At 37.1% G+C, this 21,100-nt stretch overlaps 1 long non-coding RNA gene across 1 annotated transcript in view; it reads left to right on the top strand.

Moving 5' to 3' along the window:
• Positions 1 to 1,040: 1,040 nt before the first annotated feature.
• Positions 1,041 to 21,100, top strand: part of LOC149789853 (uncharacterized) — a 268,141-nt gene continuing 248,081 nt past the window's right edge. Inside the window, exon 1 of the long non-coding RNA XR_016423740.1 lies at positions 1,041 to 1,171. This is a non-coding gene — a long non-coding RNA (uncharacterized LOC149789853). The remainder of the gene's footprint in view (positions 1,172 to 21,100) is intronic.

Here is a 21,100-nt window from a genome sequence, read left to right as displayed (position 1 = left end):
GCATAGGGTTAGGATTTTAAAGAAAAAGACTTTCCCCGGTTTCCTCACTGGTTATACTGGCTATTTAAAAAAGACCTTGTATATCTTAGGTATAATGCAAAGAACCTTTAATTCCCTTTATTTTGGTGTATGATTGATGGGTGTACTATGGGCTATAGAGTATACAGCTTGGCCTTACTTCAAATGTGCACCTTTCAAAAAAGTGCTAGCTCTACTTGGTCATTTTCACTTCCTGAACTTCAGAGGTAACTTGTATAAAAAAGAGCCGATAACTTTTTCTACATTTTATATATTTGGTAATTCATTCATTGCACTTTCAGAAGCTGTATTGTCTAGTCTGGCAAAATTAATTTTTCCTATTTTAATAGCTGCTATGTATAGTGTACTTTAGACTAATTCAGACTGATTTTTTAACACAAAGGAGCAGTCATTTTAGTTAGCAGTGTGCTTAAATCATGTAAAATTTCCAAAAGTACAATATCCAAAAGAAATATCATCCACATTACATTAATGTAGCATAGAGGTATGCAAACATTCTCTCAAATGTGCATGTTTTAAATGCGAACTACTTCACCTTACATACCTCACTCTCTCAAAAGTACATATTATCTGGTGAGCGTCACCGAACAACCCCAAATACCACCCTTAACGAAATGTAACTTTCTTACAAAGGATCTTTACCTACACTTTGCGCTCAAACGTCGTGATTCATGAACTATGAATTTTCTTGTTTCTTTTTTGTTGCTATCTTATCAAGCTAAATTATGTGCACAAGCTCCCCACAGGACAACCTCCTTCCAGAAAAAATGCTGACTTCCTGTGTTCACGCAGCCACTTTAGTTTGTATCTTATGAAGAAATTATACACCTTTCCCTAATCGCTTATCTAATAATGTTTTTATATTGCGGAGTCTATTTTATTTTATTTTATTTATTTTATTTTATAGTGACTTACTGTATACAGATAATGGGGTTCTCAATTATACAGAAACGATATTCATGTTCCCGTCTGTCTTCTTCCGTGTATGTACCCTATCTGGAGGCTTTTGCTCTTCTTCCGGCGCTCGCGTTCTCGTTGTTCCCATTGTTGGGGCGGGATCGTGCGGTCAGCGTTGTTTTGCGTACCAGGGCTCGGCTGACTGAAGCGAGTTGTCCGTGGATTTTAGATGCAGGTATGTTGTGGTCTGATATGGGTATGTTCTTAAAACTGACCTTTTCTCAGGAAGAGATGCAACGATCTGGTGGTGTTTGCTGTTGTTGTCGGTGTTTGTTTTTGTGGTTTCATGGTGTTTGTTTTTGTGGTCTTATCGATGTGTCTCTTTTTATGTTTTATATAATGTCGTAAAGTGCATAGAGCTTTCAAACATTAGGCGCTATACTGAGTTATTATTATTATTATTATTATTATCATTATTATTATTCATGTCTGTCAAGAGCCGAACAGTTGACCATTCGAGTTAAAATCCAAAGTTATGCACATAGACTAATGGGTCTCGGCTAATATCACTTGAAAATTACCTGAATAGTATCGTGCTAACATTAAAATCGGAAGATACTAGTAAAGCCTATGCACACATTGAAACAGGATTATTTTAACAAGGCCACTGTACACGTTGAGAAATGGCGATACTTTCAGTACATGTCCATATTGAAATAGGATGATACTAACAATGCATATGTACACATTGAAATATGATGATTCTAATAAGGCTCCTGTAGATATTGAAATATGACGATACTAATAATGCATCTGTACACATTCAAATGGGATGATACTAATAAAGCCACTGTACACATTGAAATAGGATGATGCTAATAATGAATATGTACACACTACGATAGAATCATACTAATAAGGCCCGTGTACACATTGGAAATGGACGATACTAATAAGGCCTATGTACACATTCAGATAGGACGATACTAATAAGGCCATAGTACACAGTGAAATGGGATGATACTGATAAGGCTCCTGTACCAGTTGTAATAGGATGGTACTAATTAGGTCCGTGTGCACATTGAAATGCAATGATTCTCATATGGCCTTTGTACCCATTGAAATAGGACTATACTATTAAGGCCACTGTACACACTGAGATAGGATGATACTAATAATGACCATGTACATATTTACATGGGATGATAGTAATAATACATCTGTACACATTAAAATGTAGTGACACTAACAAGGCCATTGTACACATTGAAATATGATAAGTCTAATAAGGCCCATATACATAATGAAATAGGACGATACTAAAAAAGCCACTCCACACATTGAAATAGGACGATACTAATAAGGCCACTGAGACATTGAACTGGGCTGATACCCACAAGGTCTATGTACACAATTAAATAGGAGCCCCGAGTGGCCGAGTGGTCTTAAGCGCTCTCCGCTACGGATCACTGTCATTTCACCTCTGTCTACGTGAGTTCGAGTCTCCGATTCAGCCAATGTGGGTATGTGAGAAATCTTGCCAGTAGCTTTTCTTGGGTCGGTGGTTCTTTCTGGGATTTTCCAGGGTTCTTCCTCCACTATTAAAACTGGCCGCCATGTATAGCCTATCGTGTGCTGACAAAATTGCGTTAAACTCAACAACAACAACCACCTTGAAATGGGATGACACTAATAAGGCCGCTGTACACATTGAAATGTGATGATGCTAATAAGACCCATGTACACATTGAAATTGGATGATACTAATAAAGCCACTGTACACATTGAAATGGGCTCATGCTAATAAGAACACTGTACACATTGAAATGTGATGATGCTAATAAGACCCATGTACACATTGAAATGGGATGATACTAATAAAGCCGCTGTACACATTGAAAATGGATGATGCTAATAAAACCACTGTACACATTGAAATTGGATGATACTAATAAAGCCACTGTACACATTGAAATGGGATCATGCTAATAAGACCCCTGTACACATTGAAAAAGGATGACACTAATACGACCCCTGTACACATTGAAATAGGATGATACTAATAAGGCCTATGTACACATTGAAATAGCATAATACTAATAAGGCCCATGTACACATTGAAATAGAATGATACCAATAAGGCCCCTGTACACATTGATATATGATGACACTAATAAGGCCCGTTTTTTACATTCCTTTAAATCAGATTGTGTAACTTTAGTACTAATTTAGATCAACTGTCCAAAAGTAGTACATAACTAATGTATGCCATCACGCGTGTGAAAATCAATGTACGTCATAATGCGTGTCAAAATCAATATATTTCATAAAGCAAGTCAAAATCAATGAATGTGATAATGTGTGTTAATCAATATATGTCATAATGCAAGTTAAAATCAATGAATGTGATAATGTGCTAATCAATATGTCATAATAAGAGTCGAAATCAATGTATGTGATCATGCGTGTAAAAATCAATGTATTTCATGCATGTGAAAATCAACATATGTCATCTTTCGTGTGAAAATCAATGTATGTCATCATACGTATCAAGATCAATCAAGGACATCATGCGTATCAAAATCAATTATGTCATCATGTGTGTCAAATTCAGTCTATGTCATAATGCCTGTCAAAATCAATGTCAACACACGTATTAATATCAATGTATGTCGTCATGAGTGTCAAACGCTATATATGGCAACATGCGTCTCAAAATTAAAAAGCTTGCAATTGATTTTAATTGTGAAATTGAGCCTGGGGTCCAAAGGTAGAGGTCCAAACAAACAACAAAAATTTATCAAAATATTTAAAAATAATGTCCTTATTGGCACAAATGTGAAGTTTTCAGAGATCTTTGTAACAGCAACCACTTTTTGTATTCAAGTCTTTTTAACTCGGTGACACCAGTTTGCAGCATACTCTGTTATGTTTCCATTGTGAGATTTCCAGCTTATTTCACAATCCGTTTCCATTGCGGGGTTTCCAGTTTAAATCATAATCGGTTTCCATCGAGAGGTTTCCATTTTACGGAATACTCCGTTTCCATTGTGAGGATTCCAGTTTATTGCATAACAAGTTTCCATTTTGACATTTCCTTTTACTATATCAAACTTTCATTTGAACATGTGACCAGTTTGAATTACACGTGACTAGTTAAATATAGTATATGCCCACAAATAAGTAAGGTTTAACTGATAAAAATTGATGAGTGGGCCTATATTATGTCGATCTGGGACAATTTTAACGGTGGATAGGTTCTAAGCGTAATTAAAACGTAATGTTGTGTTTGTTACCTCTCTTTGAGTTATTATTTTGATCAGACTACCATCATTGGCTTAATCCAAATTACTGCATGAGTTCCAACAGGCATGGGGTCCACAGTTATTAATAAGGTGATCGTGTTGCTCGCGCATGTGGTTGGCTGAGCTTGTTACCACTCTAAAGAAGGTATTCCACGTCCAAGTTTGATTAGACATGACAAAGAGGCTTCACCTATTACGATCTTTATTGAGTGCAGTAATAACCAAGATAGATACATCTTAATGTGGTAAAGTTATGATTCGTTGGTACGTCAGCACATTAGGAACCTTTGTCCTTGGCTTGAATTTGATGTTGGCATGCTAGAATCTTTTTAGTTACGATTTTGATATTCCTAGTTGAAAAATAAATATGAAGTTTCTCATTGGAACTGGGGAAGTATTTTTAACTCTTTATTACAAACTACGAAATATGTTAGTTGGCATGGGTAATTTTGCTAGTTTCTAATATTACATCTTTCATGTTCGTCTTATCTTCCACCTGATATAGAGTGTTTACACCTCTCTAGAGATTGAACTTTTTATATGAATTTGACGGAAATGGATACAAGTTCTCTGTCATCAGAATTGTGAGTGAGCATGATTATGAGTGAAATAAATGCATATTGTTGATATGACCTTGCAAGTGGATCAAAGTTGTCGAATAGTCTTGTATTATCAAACTGTTAGATGAGTAAGGTTATAAGCAAGATCTATGCATATGAATGCAATACTTTGTATCTGGTTCGTTGAGCTTATCGTCCCAGTAAATCCAGTGACTATATTTCAGATCTCATTGCTATTAAGCTTGCTAAATGCATTTACATCAAGACCTTTGGATGACTTTGATAATGCGACATATCATTACATCATCACGATCTGTGTTAGAATGCGTCCACAATCCCACAGTGGTATGGTATGTGTTAGCAGGCGTCATCAATCTCAAAAGGGGTTGATCTGTGTTATAATACATCCTCAATCATACAGGGATTTATCTATGTTAGAATATATATACTCAATCTGACAAGGGGTTGTTCCAATACATTTTGAACCCCGAGAAGGGTTGTTCAGTTTAATAAGTAAATCCCCAGTGTTAGAAGAAATTCCAATCTCATAAAGGTTTTTTCTGTGCTAGAATGCATCCCCCATCCCATAAGTAGTTGTTTTGTGTTAGAATGCATCCCCCATCCCATAAGGGGTTGTTCTGGGTTAGAATGCATCCCCCATCCCATAAGGAGTTGTTTTGTGCTAGAATGCATTCCCAATCCCATAAGGTTGCTTTGTGTTAGAATGCATCCCCCATCCCATAAGAGGTTGTTTTGTGCTAGAATGCATCCCCCATCCCATAAGTAGTTGTTTTGTGTTAAAATGCATCCCCCATCCCATAAGGGGTTGTTTTGTGTTAGAATGCATCCCCCCATCCCATAAGGGGTTGTTTTGTGTTAGAATGCATCCCCCATCCCATAAGGGGTTGTTTTGTGCTAGAATGCATCCCCCATCCCATAAAGGGTTGTTCTGTGTTAGAATGCATCCCCCATCCCATAAGGGGTTGTTTTGTGTTAGAATGCATCCCCCATCCCATAAGGGGTTGTTTTGTGTTAGAATGCATCTCCCATCCCATAATGGGTTGTCCTGTGTTAGAATGCATCCCCCATCCCATAAGTGGTTGTTCAGTGGTAGAATGCATCCCCCATCCCATAAGGGGTTGTTTTGTGTTAGAATGCATCCCCCATCCCATAAGGGGTTGTTTTGTGTTAGAATGCATCCCCCATCCCATAAGGGGTTGTTCTGTGTTAGAATGCATCCCCTATTGCATAAGGGGTTGTTTTGTGTTAGAATGCATCCCCATCCCATTAGAGGTTGTTTTGTGTTAGAATGCATCCCCCATCCCATAAAGGGTTGTTTTGCGCTAGAATGCATCCCCCATCCCATAAGTAGTTGTTTTGTGTTAGAATGCATCCCCCATCCCATAAAGGGTTGTTCTGGGTTAGAATGCATCCCCCATCCCATAAGGAGTTGTTTTGTGCTAGAATGCATTCCCGATCCCATAAGGTTGCTTTGTGTTAGAATGCATCCCCCATCCCATAAGAGGTTGTTTTGTGCTAGAATGCATCCCCAATCCCATAAGGGGTTGTTTTGTGTTAGAATGCATCCCACATCCCATAAGGGGTTGTTTTGTGTTAGAATGCATCCCCCATACCATAAGTAGTTGTTTTGTGTTAGAATGCATCCCCCATCCCATAAGGGGTTGTTCTGGGTTAGAATGCATCCCCCATCCCATAAGGAGTTGTTTTGTGCTAGAATGCATTCCCGATCCCATAAGGTTGCTTTGTGTTAGAATGCATCCCCCATCCCATAAGAGGTTGTTTTGTGCTAGAATGCATCCCCCATCCCATAAGTAGTTGTTTTGTGTTAGAATGCATCCCCCATCCCATAAGGGGTTGTTTTGTGTTAGAATGCATCTCCCATCGCATAAGGGGTTGTTCTGTGTTAGAATGCATCCCCCATCCCATAAGGGGTTGTTCTGTGCTAGAATGCATCCCCCATCCCATAAGGGGTTGTTTTGTGTTAGAATGCATCCCCCATCCCATAAGGGGTTGTTTTGTGTTAGAATGCATCCCCCATCCCATAAGGGGTTGTTTTGTGTTAGAATGCATCCCCCATCCCATAAGGGGTTGTTCTGTGTTAGAATGCATCCCCTATTGCATAAGGGGTTGTTTTGTGTTAGAATGCATCCCCCATCCCATAAGGGGTTGTTCTGTGGCAGAATGCATCCCCCATCCCATAAGGGGTTGTTTTGTGCTAGAATGTATCCCCCATATCATAAGGGTTTTTTTCTGTGGTAGAATGCATCCCCCATCTCATAAGGGGTTGTTCTGTGTTACAATGCATCCCCCATCCCATAAGGGGTTGTTTTGTGTTAGAGTGCATCCCCCATCCCATAAGGGGTTGTTTTGTGTTAGAATGCATCCCCCATCCCATAAGGGGTTGTTTTGTGCTAGAATGCATCCCCCATCCAATAAGAGGTTGTTTTGTGTTAGAATGCATCCCCCATCCCATAAGGGGTTGTTTTGTGTTAGAATGCATCCCCCATCCCATAAGGGGTTGTTTTGTGTTAGAATGCATCCCCCATCCCATAAGGGGTTGTTTTGTGCTAGAATGCATCCTGTATCCGACAGGGAATTGCTCAATGCCATGCTTTAAATTTGATAAGAAATGACATTTTATTATTGCATGATATCTTATGGATATACCACTTGAGAAGATATGACATTGTATTATTGCACGATGTCTTATGGATATACCACTTGAGATAAAATTTCTTTCTACACCATAGTGTTTTTTTATTGCCATGAAACAGTTCGTATATAGAAAATGTATCATCATGGATTATCCAGCCTGTTTTTTAATAGACTTTTGAAACAGATCTTGAAATTTTGCTACGGTGTATACATTTTTTCATCTTTTTTAATAAACAAAAAGAACATAGTCCAACTGGAATATTGTGGAAGATGAGGTTATCTCTATCATATTTTCCTATTTTCGTTAGTATTTTATATATTTTTGTTACCTTTTCTTCTTTCTTTTTCTATCTCCAGTGGGTAAATTTGTATTGGTCATATTTTTGCAACTACTAAGCAGTATGTGTATGGTCCAGTGGGTACATTGCCATATTTGAAGTCACCTTGACACTTTTTGCATAATGTTAGCATGTACTTAGAGTCACTTTTTGAAAGCTTTTGTAAAACTGTTAGTTCATACTTAGAGTTACTTTGACCGGTTTAGTGAAACTTTGCACATATTTAGGGTCACTTTGACGGTTTTAGTAAAACTATTAGCATGTACTTCGTGTCACTTTAACCCTTTTAGTAACATTGTGTTAGCAGTATTTCGTGTCATTGACACTTTTTAACACTCAGTTAACGCATACATAGCGTCACCTTGTAATACTCTAATAACATGTCATTTGAGTCACTTTGGCCCTTTTGTAGCACTCTTAGCATGTACTTGGAGTCACTTTGACCTTTTTGTAACTCTCTGTTAGCATGACCGTTTTGTAACTCTCTGTAAGCTTGACTATTTTGTAACACTTTTAGCATGACCTTTTTGTAATACTCTGTTAGCATGACCTTTTTGTAACGCTCTGTTAGCATGACCTTTTAGTAGCACACTGTTAGCATGTAGATAGTCACCTTGACTATATTGTAACATTTTGGTAGCATGTATTTCGATTCACTTCGACCCTTTTTTAACAGTTTGTTAAAAAGTAGTTTACACATTAATGCCCTTAAATATGATCGTCTTCACCCGAGGCAACAAAAGTTCCCATGATACTGTTTTTGGTTTATCCATAACTTCTGCAGGGTTCTGTTTTCCTGTTCTGACCTTAAAAAGCGTCTATTAAACTGTTCTTTTTGAATAGGCTACTTTGGCCTAAAAGGAATTCCAAAAGCCCTTACGCGGTTGATGTGTCCGAATAAAGAGTTAGCTACATACACAATCTTTGAATTAGGAAATTGTTAAAAGAAAAGGTAGAAGTAATGTATATATTTAAATAAGTATTTCTTTATTTTATTCTTGTGCCAGGTTTAGTTCATTTCAGCTTGTATTGCACTTAGCTTTGTATTGATGACAAGATACATTGGTATATAATTTTCTAATGGGAAGACACATTTGCGTATACCTTTCTGATGAGAAGGTACATTGTAGATAATTTTCCGATGAGACGAAGGTATACAAATTTCTGATGAGAAGATACATTTGTATATAATTTTTCTGATGATTTTTTTAAGTTAGCGAGGAAGGACTATTAAGACAAAAGCAATCTCTCTAATAATTTGTTTTAAGCTAGCAAATACATTCTACTCTTACAAATGACCTTGCTTGGAAAACAAGCATGTACTATACAAAATACTGCCACGCTTGATGAAACAGAAGTAGACTCCTGGATACCAGATTACAACAGGATTTTGGAAATAACCTACACAATGTTTTATATAGATGACATTGTTTACTTGCTGAGTATCATGATACATGACATGCAATTTCAAAGTTGTAACTGGACGCCTTTCTAAATGTATTCATTTCTATTTATCGTGTTTATTCTGTCAACTACTGCTTATTGAATTAAAATCTATGTTTAAACTGGGTTTGCACTAGATTACGTCCAGAGAGATGTTTTGTCATTACACTAACACCAGGGATTGCGTTTCCTTGTTGAAATAAAACTTCTGTTAATAAAACTTCAAATTGACACATGTATCACATTATTTCTTCGTATTATTATGTGAAATTTGGACTTTATAATATTGACTCTGGAAAAAGAGTCACTGAAGCAAGCAAGCTAGCAAGAACACATATAACCAGGCAGCATAATGAACGACTAACTAAATATCCAAATAACAACAAACAAATGTCTTAAGCGTGACGAGTTTAGTTTTAAATTCCCGCTTAGAAGCGATGTCGTGGATGCGAAGGATAACAAACATATTTTCACTTAGGATAACCACGTGATAATAAGACTGACACCACTACATTCTTGAAACTTACATTGCTTATTAATCTTTTCATTGCGAGACACTAGTAGTGAACGAAAATCAAAGCAAACTATTAGTTTGCCTATGAAAATACCCACTCATTATGCAAAATAAATGGTTACCTTTGTTTGATGTAAGCTGTAAGAGATTGTGTATTGTATTATCTGTATAGATGAATTTATTGTGCAGACAGGTAACATTATATTGGTAATGTATTTCATATTTCGTTTTTTTATGTGAAGGGAATGGCATTTATAAAGAAATGAAATGTCTCGTGTGTGATCGTAAAAATGTAATAATGACTAGTGACTAATAATAAACATGGTATTTCTAGGTCAAATGTTAGAATTAAACTAACTTGGAAGAATGAGTTTATAGTTATTGATTTAAACACAGATCATTTCATGTCCGTCGTTTGAATTAACATAAGATAAAATATTTCATCTGACGAACACTCGACACAAGAAGCTAGTGAAAAAAATATAATTACGATACAACCCCATCCAGAGATATGGGAACAAGTCATAAACATTCAGCCTTTTTAAATGGCAGATGTTTTCATTATCACGATTGCATAATTTTCCTGGCATTCTATTATTCTTCGTCTCCTTGAGTTATTCATATTTCATGTTTTATAGATCTTGTAGTGAGTGCTCTTGTTTTGTATATGCTACCCACCATCCCACATATATTATCCAATACCCCACATTTACTTTCCGTGAATTGTGAGCAATACTTGGTTATCAACTATCTGCCAACAATGCTTGATATTATCCAACACGCATGTGAAGTGAATAAAACCTCATCACCTACTACCACATGAAATGGTAGGATGTGAAAAAAGTTGGTTGACATTACACAATATCACGCGCAAGATGGTATGAGCGTTTATACATATGCTGTCCTTATATACACGCAAACATGCTATCGCATACTAAAGGTTACTGGTTGCATATACACGATATTACAGAAAAGAATTATAGAAGAGATTTTACGTTTTGTTTGCTTGTGAACAGACATAGACATACACAAACACACAACACACAGTGATAATGACTTTGGGCAACATCTTTCTTTTCGAGGAGATTTGGGTGGCACAGAACTGGTCTTTAATCAAATATGTTTGATACATGTATCGCTTCACAGTTCATTTTCAAAAACGTCTCTTTGTAGCTGGTCCATAGACTAATACTCTTTCACATATAATTTTTGTTTCCTTTCCAAATAGTCGTGTATATGATGCGTGTCTAATTGGCATCCACGTATATGAATACAATTTTGCACTGCAGTCGGTTCCATCACCAGGTAGTGTCCTATTAGCTTTTCACGTTTATCATCGTCAAAATAATGTTGTTATTATTACTAGTATCACAAGATTTCTATGACTAATGTCATGGTTGCTTAAGAGCCAGACCCTGCAGTTCGGATAGAGACTAATTTGTTCATTAATCAACTTCCAAGCTAACATTGTTCAGTCCAGCCTACAATAAGCAACATCTCCATTCAAAGAATAGAAGAGTGCTTGCTAATTATTGATAATGTATATCACCCATGGACATCTTGTTTCAACAAATAGCTAAAAGTCGCAACTTTGTCCAGAAACAAAGATGTGCATTGTGTCCAAGTTGTCGACTTCAATCATTGCATTCAAAGACATGACAATGAACTCTAGAAGTATTAAGGGACGATTAGAATAAGAATAAAATTAAAAAGAACATGAATTTTATGTTTTTAGTTTGCTTTTCGTATTCACAAAAGACTGGAATTCACAATCATTCTTCATCGTAATTGTGACAAGTGTATTCAAGAGTCTTTATTGTGTCACTGTCCAAGCTGTAGTGGATTCCAGGAGGACGCAAAAGTAACCATTCAGATGAGAACGACAGTAGTCTTCAGGTCCTAGAAAATAGTTTTATCTATTTGTTATTTGTCGCATTAAACTCTTGTTTGTTATGTACGTCTAACATACGTTCCTATAATATTTTTCTTACGTGGAAGTAACCGCCAAATTAATAGATTGATTTGAATAATTTTTATATTAACTGGTTGATTAAGTTACATTATGACATTCTAGAGCCAGTTGATGCCTTCCTTGGTACGACATTTAAATGATTTTCCTCAATTTCCTTCTACAGGCAATAAATATTGCACGCAGTTTGGTGCTATGTAAGGTATATGTATCATATTTGGAAGTGTTTCATATTGCAACAAACGTAGGGGTGTGTACGTCTTTTTAAATATCTCCATATGTATAGTCTTATTGGATTTTAGCTATTTATTTTTTTGATTATAGGTTGTCGGTGGCGTTAAAATATTTCTAAATTCTTGTAATTTGTCATTTTAGGAGCAGAAAATATAATGTATATTCTTCGAGAGACTTGATGGTAGCATAGACTAATTTTGTAAAATGAAGTCTCTCTATTTTGTTAGCATAAGTAAGTCCCTTGATATTTTTAGGTACCGGTATTTACTAATCTTTGGCTTGGAAAAGCTTGCTGATGGGTCATGCAATTGTAAAGCGAGATAGAGAGAGAGAGAGAGAGATACCATACTGGTCTGAAATTAGGATGTCGTTAGTATTTGTGTGTTGGTTGATTGCAGGAATGTATATGCTGAACTTGTGCGTTTAAGAACCCTACAACAGAAACCAGTTTTCTTGGCATCCATGGAAATAACGGAAACATTGACATCAGCCAGACTCACGGTAATGTTGTTTGATCAGCTTGGTAGTGAGACCCATTGTTTGTTATAGCTACGTAATGATTGTATATAATACACCTGCGTATAAATTTAGAAAATCTCTGGTCAAGTAGCACTTGCACTTACATAACAGATTCCAAGACACTTCCAGATAAAAAAACGAACCCTGGTATGTGGCTTCCAAACATTTCACAATTTTTGCGCATCAGCTTTATTACGAAATTAATTTTTTACTGAAATCAAAGCAATAATAGTGTTACGACCTTTCTGAGGGTAGGAACTATTTTCTAAATATCCCAGCCCTACCGACCAGAATATCATTTATTGGTCCCTTTGCGAGGACAATAGCGGATGTAAAGAAACTGTAGTGTGCGTTCCTTTATAAAATGATCAACTCATTGTATAACACTAATGCTCTACTCATAAAGTTTCAGCTCATAAGCATTTTGTAGTTTAAATTATTAAAAAACTGCTTGCTACTGGTCAGAAGTTATACAGTTAACTGGATATTTCGCGTATCAGGATGACTCGGTAAAACTTGAAATCTCCGTGTCATAGTGTCATATCGGGAAGGCAAATCTTGCATCATATTTCGCGAACAGCACACTTGTTCTGACGACCTTTGTATCCTTAAATATAAGGTTCAGTATAATGTTTTCTATCTGTATTGCTACTACGTCCTTATTTTATGATTCAGTGTATTAATCTTACCATGTCTAGACATTATGATAATGAGGCAGGTCTTTCCGATATAAAAGGATGTACAAAGTTAAAACCTACTATTTTATTTATTTCTCCGTTGGATTAAAATGTATAAAAACTACAAATCAGACCGATTAATCGAAACTTTTTCATTTTTCTTTTCTTGTTATTATTACCGATATATTTGTTGCTGCTTGTATTTTTTATGTCTGTTAAATGTAGCTCATTATGTGTAATAAGTCTATAAATTAAAAATATGCTTACAAATACTGATCATCCTTTCAAATATGTTACCCTATATTGATGAGTGACTTCAGCTTAAGGGAAATTTTGTAAATGAGTCTTCGTTACATAAGCCAAGATTTCATAGTGAAAGAAACAAACACATTCCGTGTATGCAATAAACGTGTATTTACGCGGACGGTTCGGGTAGTGGACTATTGTATTCATATCACACAGATTTACTAACGATATGGAACATATACAAACTCATCATGGCACCCCAAACCCTAACCAAGTCCAATTTGGTAAATATAAAATAGACACACTCAAACTATATGAAAGCAAACATATGGATATATTTCTAAATCCATCTTAATATTATACAAGCATGTGTGTATGTTATTAATAGAGTCTTTAAACAAAAAAAGAAACAAAGAAAGTTGTCTTAACAAAGGGATATACCATTTCATATGATGCAGTAAGTTCAATCTAACTTCCCTTGAATGCCTGGTATCTTTCGGTTCTAGGTCAACAATTGATTCCATTAAAATGTCTTTAAATTCGAGAAATCAATGTGAGAATCATTCTAAGCGTGTCGCCAATAAAGTTTGCAAAATGTGTTTGTGTTGTATCACTTGGTCTTCAAGTATGTAAATACTACAGAGATATGGATTACTCTGCAGATGGTAGACATATATTTCCAGAGAAGGTAAATCTAACTGGAACCTAAGCCGCTAAGTTTTGACGCCAACATACTAGCAATGTACGTCACTAATATTTTGATATTTGAGTCAAACGGGTAATACAAGTCAGTGGATGATTATGGAGTGGCGGTGCGAAACATATTGACATATTAGGAGGCCAACTATATGATTAATAGTGAAATGGGTGATTGGGGAATGGTGGGGTGAAATGACTATTAGGGTCTTATGATAGCAGTTGTAATTTTAATAGAGCAATGGGTAGTTGGGAAACGGGAGAGCGAAATAACTATTAGCTTGCTATGATGCCAGATCTAGATTTAATAGAACACGGGGTGATTGAGGAATGGTAAGGCGAAATATCTATTAGCGTATTATGACGTTCATTGTCTGTTTAATAAAATACTGGGCAATGGTACGATAAAATACTTGCTAGCGTATTGTGATGCCTGCTGTTTGTTTAATTGAGTACGGGTTGATTGAGGAATGGTATGGTGAGCGTGTTTGTGTGTGTGTGTGTGTGTGTTAATTGGATTTTTAACGTAGCTTTAACAATTTTTCAGTCATATCGCTACGATGTTTGCAGTATGGCAGTTTATAGTGATGTGAGCACTGGGGCATCATGCCGCAGACATGTAGCATGATGTCCCACACATTCACATTATCCTGACAACAGGCCGACAAGTGCTAACACTAACCTCTTAATGCTGAGCGCCAAGCGAGGCAACTATTAGTACCATTTTTGTAAGTCTTTGGTATGACTCGGCCGGGGATCGAACCTATGACCTCCCCCATTTGAGGCGGAAGCTCTAACCACTAGGCCACCGGAGCGGTAAGATTGGTATGTTGAAACAACTGTTAGCCTAATCAGCCTAACTCAATCACAATGTCCCTGTACTGTAAGCATTATAAGGAGGTGGTTATATAATGCGCAACCCATAGAACAAAATGTCTGGATACCGAAAATGTATTCCTTTCCTTATTGCTTGCTTGGTTAGTTTTATGTTGGCCTGCTTCCTGCTTCCTAGCACCAGTCAAATGATGGATGGAAGAAGACAATGTAAACAACCGAATTATAATCAGCCGAATAGATTTCTACTCGAACAAACTCAGACGCCGATCTAATTTTATGTTGGAATTGATCTCGGACACCGATAGTATTAAATATTGCCAGTGATCTCTGACGCTGAGCCTTTACCATGATGTCAGTGATCTCAGATGCCGATCGTGTCTATCTTTTCATTGATCTTAGATGTCAATCATGCACTTTGTTGACATTGATCTCAGACGCCATTCAAGTACGGTACTGATAGTAATCTCAGACACCGAACATGCACAATTCTTAGCAATAATTTCGAATGCTGTTTATACACCATATTGACAGTGATCTGAGATGCCTATCATGTGTGATGTTGACAGCGATCTCAGACGCCGGTTATCGAATGCGTTTAAAAACGTTAATAAGAAATCAAACATTATCTTGTATAATAGAGGGATAGGACGTTCCGTTCTATTTGGTTTATATTTGTAATTCTGCATAATTAGTCTATATACCTTGATTTCATGATTTCTTTTTGGAATCCGAAATGACTTTAGATAGATGAGAGTTAATTACCATGCCTGCTACGCAGGAGTTCATGTACAACTGGCTTAGTAGAATCAGTTTGTTGTGATGTGCTTAGTTGTCATGGTATATGGACTGGTACTTGCAGGCAAGGCGATTGGTGCTCATACCTGTGTGACAGTAATATTTGTGTGAAATATTAATCCTGCCTAGTATTCTCAAGCATTATCCTGTAGGATCCAGGGATAGCATTTTCCGTTCTGTTATGGGAAGTGCAGGCCGAGGACCGAGGCACATGGATACTGACGGTAAGCAAGGGCATAGCAGTTGCTGATGTGAGGAGAGGCCAACTGGCGGCAGAGAAACGTGAGAGAAAGAAGAGCGCGGCAGTAACCCCAGCAACTCAGATTTCCCAGTATGTCTGCACCAACTGCAATAGGGACTGTCACTCGTGCGTAGGCCTGCACACCTACAGCAGACGATGCCAAAACCCCAGAGACAGACGACACTCCAAGGGCACTATTTGCATGGTCTCTTTAGACTGAGCCGCCAATGATGATACCCTTGTGACTTCCATTGCAGAGTGGAAAATACTGAAAAATCTTGTTGAAGGGAATGTCATTGTCTTCCTAGGCAACTCGGCATTGATTGCAAATAAAGTGTATCGGACTGTAAACATTTTTTCAATTTTATTTATTTCTATGAGTAAAATGATTTTTCTTCGTCAGGGTCACACTGGGTGTACGTGACCTTTAACAAGTATTTAGTTTATATAAGCTGCCAGAACATGATCACGTGACGCGCCCTGTTTACGTTTAGAAGACGATATAACCTCTATTTTGGAAAATTATTATCGGTAGAAGCTGGGCTGTTAAACTGGAAGTTGTATGTTGTGCTGTTTGGAGTTACTTTAAATTAGTTGGATTCAAAAAGATTAATTCTGTTATTTTTTTTGAAAATACATGTGCTCATGTGAGATTCTTAATAAAATACAGTTCTTATAAGAAATTTTTTTTCATTTCCAAAACAGGATTGATAATTCTTGTTTCTACAAGGAACTGTAGACTTCAATACTACAGATTGCAGCATACATCATCGTCTTCCATCTTGGATTCTTCGTCGGGATTCGAACTTGAAATCAGTAGAAGATTTTGTTATTAGAAGTTCAAAAATTTTATTCTTGGATTATTTTTGGATTATTTCGGATTTGATCCTATAAAACCATAAGTTCATGTTTTCTTTATTTTTACAATATTTTTCCAGGGAAATAAATTTATTTTATTTTTCAAAGTTTGTTGTTTTCACTCTCTCTTGTGTTACTGTTTATTCGAGCCTAAACACGTGACATAAGAATTGTAGTTCTAATTCTTGTATGAATTAGATATTTTCTTTAACTGAAAATATAGTTCTAATTCGTGTGTATCAATTGTCACCCAAGGTATACTTTAGAAAACTGTACCTAACCAAACATCATGATGCAAATGTAATCTATCGAAGTCACCTGGCCGATTGTGATCGATATATTTTTCGAAGTCATCAGACGGATTCCATTAGATGCATGTTTTAAATATTCTATATTTCAAATTCACCAGGCCGATAATAATAGATGCATGTATGAAATTCACCAGGCTAATTGTGACTCCGAGTTAAAAAAAAATGTCGTCAGACCGATTCTGATTCCGAGTTTCAAATTCATAAGGCCGATTCTGATTCCGAGTTAAAACTTGACATCAAGCTGCTGCTTGTATGACGTTAAGTATGTCACCATGATATTCGTCTACCTTCAAACATTTAGCTCATGCTCTGTGATATGGGTCCATACGTCATCATCTAGCCCATGCTCTGTGATATGGGTCTACATGTCAACATCTAGCCCATGCTCTGTAATATTGGTCTACATGTCAACATTTAGCTCATGCTCTGTATTATGGGTCTACATGTCAACATTTAGCCCATGCTCTGTGATATGGGTCTATACGTCATCATCTAGCTCATGCTCTGGACCGCTCCGATGGCCTAGTGGTTGGAGCGTCCGCCTCGGAAGCGGGACGTCGTGGGTTCCAACCCCGGCCGAGTCATACCAAAGACTTACAAAAATTGTACTAACAGCTGCCTCGCTAGGCGCTCGTCATTATGAAGTTAGTGTTAGGACTGGTGGGCCTGGTGTCAGGATAATGTGATTGGGTGGGACATCATGCTACATGTCTGAGGCATGATGCCCCAGTGCTAGACATCACTATAAACTGTCACACTGTAGACATCGTAGCGATATGACTGAAATATTGTTAAAGCTACGTTAAGAATCCTAATCAAACACACACTCATGATCTGTGATATGGGTCTACATGTCAACATCTAGCTCATGCTCAGTGATATGGGTCCTTACGTCATCATCTAGCCCATGCTCTGTAATATGGGTCTACATGTCAACATCTAGTCCATGCTCTGTGATATGGGTCAGCATGTCAACATCTCGCTCATGCTCAGTCATATGGGTCTCCGTGTCAACATTTAACCCATGTTCAATGATATCAGTCTAAAACTGTCATGATTTAACAAATGCTCAGTGACTATCGTTTGGATTGGTGACGAGAAGGGTGCTGGTGCAAATCCAGCAAACGTTTAACTGAAGTAACGAGTTGCTTGTGTCAGATTGAAACAATTTATTGCTAGTGACAGATCGGAACAATGTCTTGCTTGTTTCAGACTGGAGACCCTAATTGCTAGTGTCAAATTGGAGTATTGTATTGCTTAAGAGTTTCAGATTGGAGCAATTTGTTGATAGTGTCAGATTGGAGTAATTTATTGCAAGTTTCAGAGTGGAGCAATTTGTTGCTAGTTTAAAGAGCGTTTTATGTCTCCGACAGCGTTGGACAAAACCTGACATTTGGCCTTTTAATGTAATTTCATTAAGGACCTTTCGTGTATCGAGAAGAGCTTGCATCAAAAGTTTAAATCCAATCATATTGCAGGACACCCAATCGACTCATAATTATTGCAGTTATACCAAATTGCAAATTAAGGCTTAACCTGCACAATATGTTTCCCAAGAGATCAAAGAATACAACATTTTAACATTGTGATTTACAGTAATACTATGTTAAATAAAGACGAATTATTATAGTTGACTTGCCCGTCATATATTAAACAACCTTAAAATATAAGGCTCTACTGCCGGTTATTTCATTGTCTGTGTAATTGATGATGTATACAATGCATGGATGTGTGCATGGGCCTGGGCAACACAACGTGCCTGTTTCAAGGGATGTGTGCCTTTTGATGTATTCATTGCATGGATGTATGGCTAGCCTTAGGGAACACAATATGCCTGTTTCATGGGATGTATGATTTATGATGTGTATGTGATTCATATGTAATTTATTATATTATTTATATGTGAAGTATGTTGTGTACAATTCATGGATATGTGCATGTATCTGGAAAACACAATATGTCTCTCACGCTATGTGAAGTGAAGAAAACCCCAGCACCTACTACCACACGAAACTGGTAGGATGTGAATGAAGTGGGTTGCAATTACACAACATCACCAACAAGATAGTACGAGCGTTTATACATATACTATCCTTATACACACGCAAACATACTATCGCACACTGCAGGTTATTGTTTGCATATACACTATATCATACACATGAATAATATAATAGTTTTTAATTTTTTTGTTTTTGCTTTTGAACAGATATAGACATATACAAACACAATATACTAAGTGATAATGACTTTGAGCAGCATCTCGCTTTTCGAGGAGATTTGGGTGGCACAGAACTGGTCTTAGGGTTATTTAAACAAAGATGTTTGGCAGCTGTAGTACCGCTTCACAGTTCTTTGTCCCAAACGTCTCCTCATAGCTTCTCTAAAGACTAATACTCCCTTTCACATATAATTTGTGTTTCCTTTCCAAACAATTGTGTATATGATGCGTGCCAAATTGGCATCCACGTACATGAATACTATCTTGCAGTGCAATTGGTTCCATCATCATAGAGCGATTCGGAGCTGACACACAATACTCTCCAGTGTTGCGCCGACTTAGTTGATGAGATTCTATTATGGCCAGATCAGCTTTTCAATTGCTCCACTTTCTACCGCTAAATCCAGCAAGGAACTTCCTCGGCCGGTTTGCCAATCGTAGTGACTAATTTATTAAGGCTAGCTTCTGTACTCTCGATGATTCCCATGTCACCCCAAACTGTCTGCAATGCAAAGCCACGGTCAGTAGACACCATTGTAGTCATTATCAGTAGTTCAGATTTGTATACGGGAATATGTTCTATTTTTCGATATCAAGAGTGACTGGAGATTGTGGGGGATCAATAAATGGCTAAGGTGAAGTTCATAATAATAATAGCCATATTTACAAACGTTGGATGGATTCTTCAGGTGGGTTCGTAGAAGAATTGCGATATTTCCAATTGGATGGATCAATCGGTCAATCGGGTTCTTTTACGACTTGGTAGATTTTCCAATGTCACGTAACTAGTAGGAGCAAAATAAATTTCCAAAAATACGTTGATATACAAGTAGTTGTAGAAGGATAATTAATTCGTTCTTATTTCTTATTTGCATGTTGTAACATCAGGTCTGCAGACGAAATTCGCCTTTTGATATTATTGAGAAGAATCATTTGATTAGGTTGATCATTATATTGCAAAGTGCTCACTGGACAAAAATGTTTTTGAAGAATATTACGAGTTATTCAAAGGACGAAAAACCCAAACCAATTCACGTCTTACGTTCCAGCCGAGAAAACAAATGTCCACAATGATACAAGAATTGAAACAACAACGCCATGCTCAAGATCACTAGTGTCTGTGATTATCCATTACTCACACAATTTGAAGTCGGTACCTGCAAAATCGAATTCTTTCAAAATCTGAGAACCATCTGAACAAGTTAAAGTTCCAAAGACGAGATTGATTTGATCGATGTGAAAAGTCACTCTTCACCTGTCACACGCTCACCACCAAAGGTAGCGGACGGCACACTGCTTTATCAGTGTCGTGACTTCGGAATACCAAATGAAGTATCGTTAAAATTAACAACCATCTGTGTTGTGCTGTCTTAATGACTCTACAAACCCAAAACAACGAGAAAAGAAGAAATACTTTTGCAGCAAGCAGATATTTCGATAGATTCAGTGTGTGCAGCTCCTAAGGGGCAAAAGTTTCAGTACTTGCTGACAACTCGCTATCCACTGAACGTATACACTCCAGTCATTTGTGCGCTCTCGTGCTTCGAGGACAAGATTTCCTGTATCGAAATTACATTAATGTTTATCATCATCAAATTAATCATGACGTTATTACTAGTATAAAAACAATTTCTAGGAGTAATGGCATGGGCCCTTAACTTCCAGACCTTGCATTTCGGCAGGAAAGTAAATAGTTAATTAATTCATTTAAAGCGTACATTGTT

The sequence above is a fragment of the Sinohyriopsis cumingii genome, chromosome 10, assembly GCF_028554795.1.
Source record: "Sinohyriopsis cumingii isolate HCF-2022 chromosome 10, ASM2855479v2, whole genome shotgun sequence".
NCBI classification, from domain to species: Eukaryota; Metazoa; Mollusca; class Bivalvia; order Unionida; family Unionidae; genus Sinohyriopsis; species Sinohyriopsis cumingii.
This window is presented reverse-complemented; position numbering and strand designations above follow the sequence as displayed.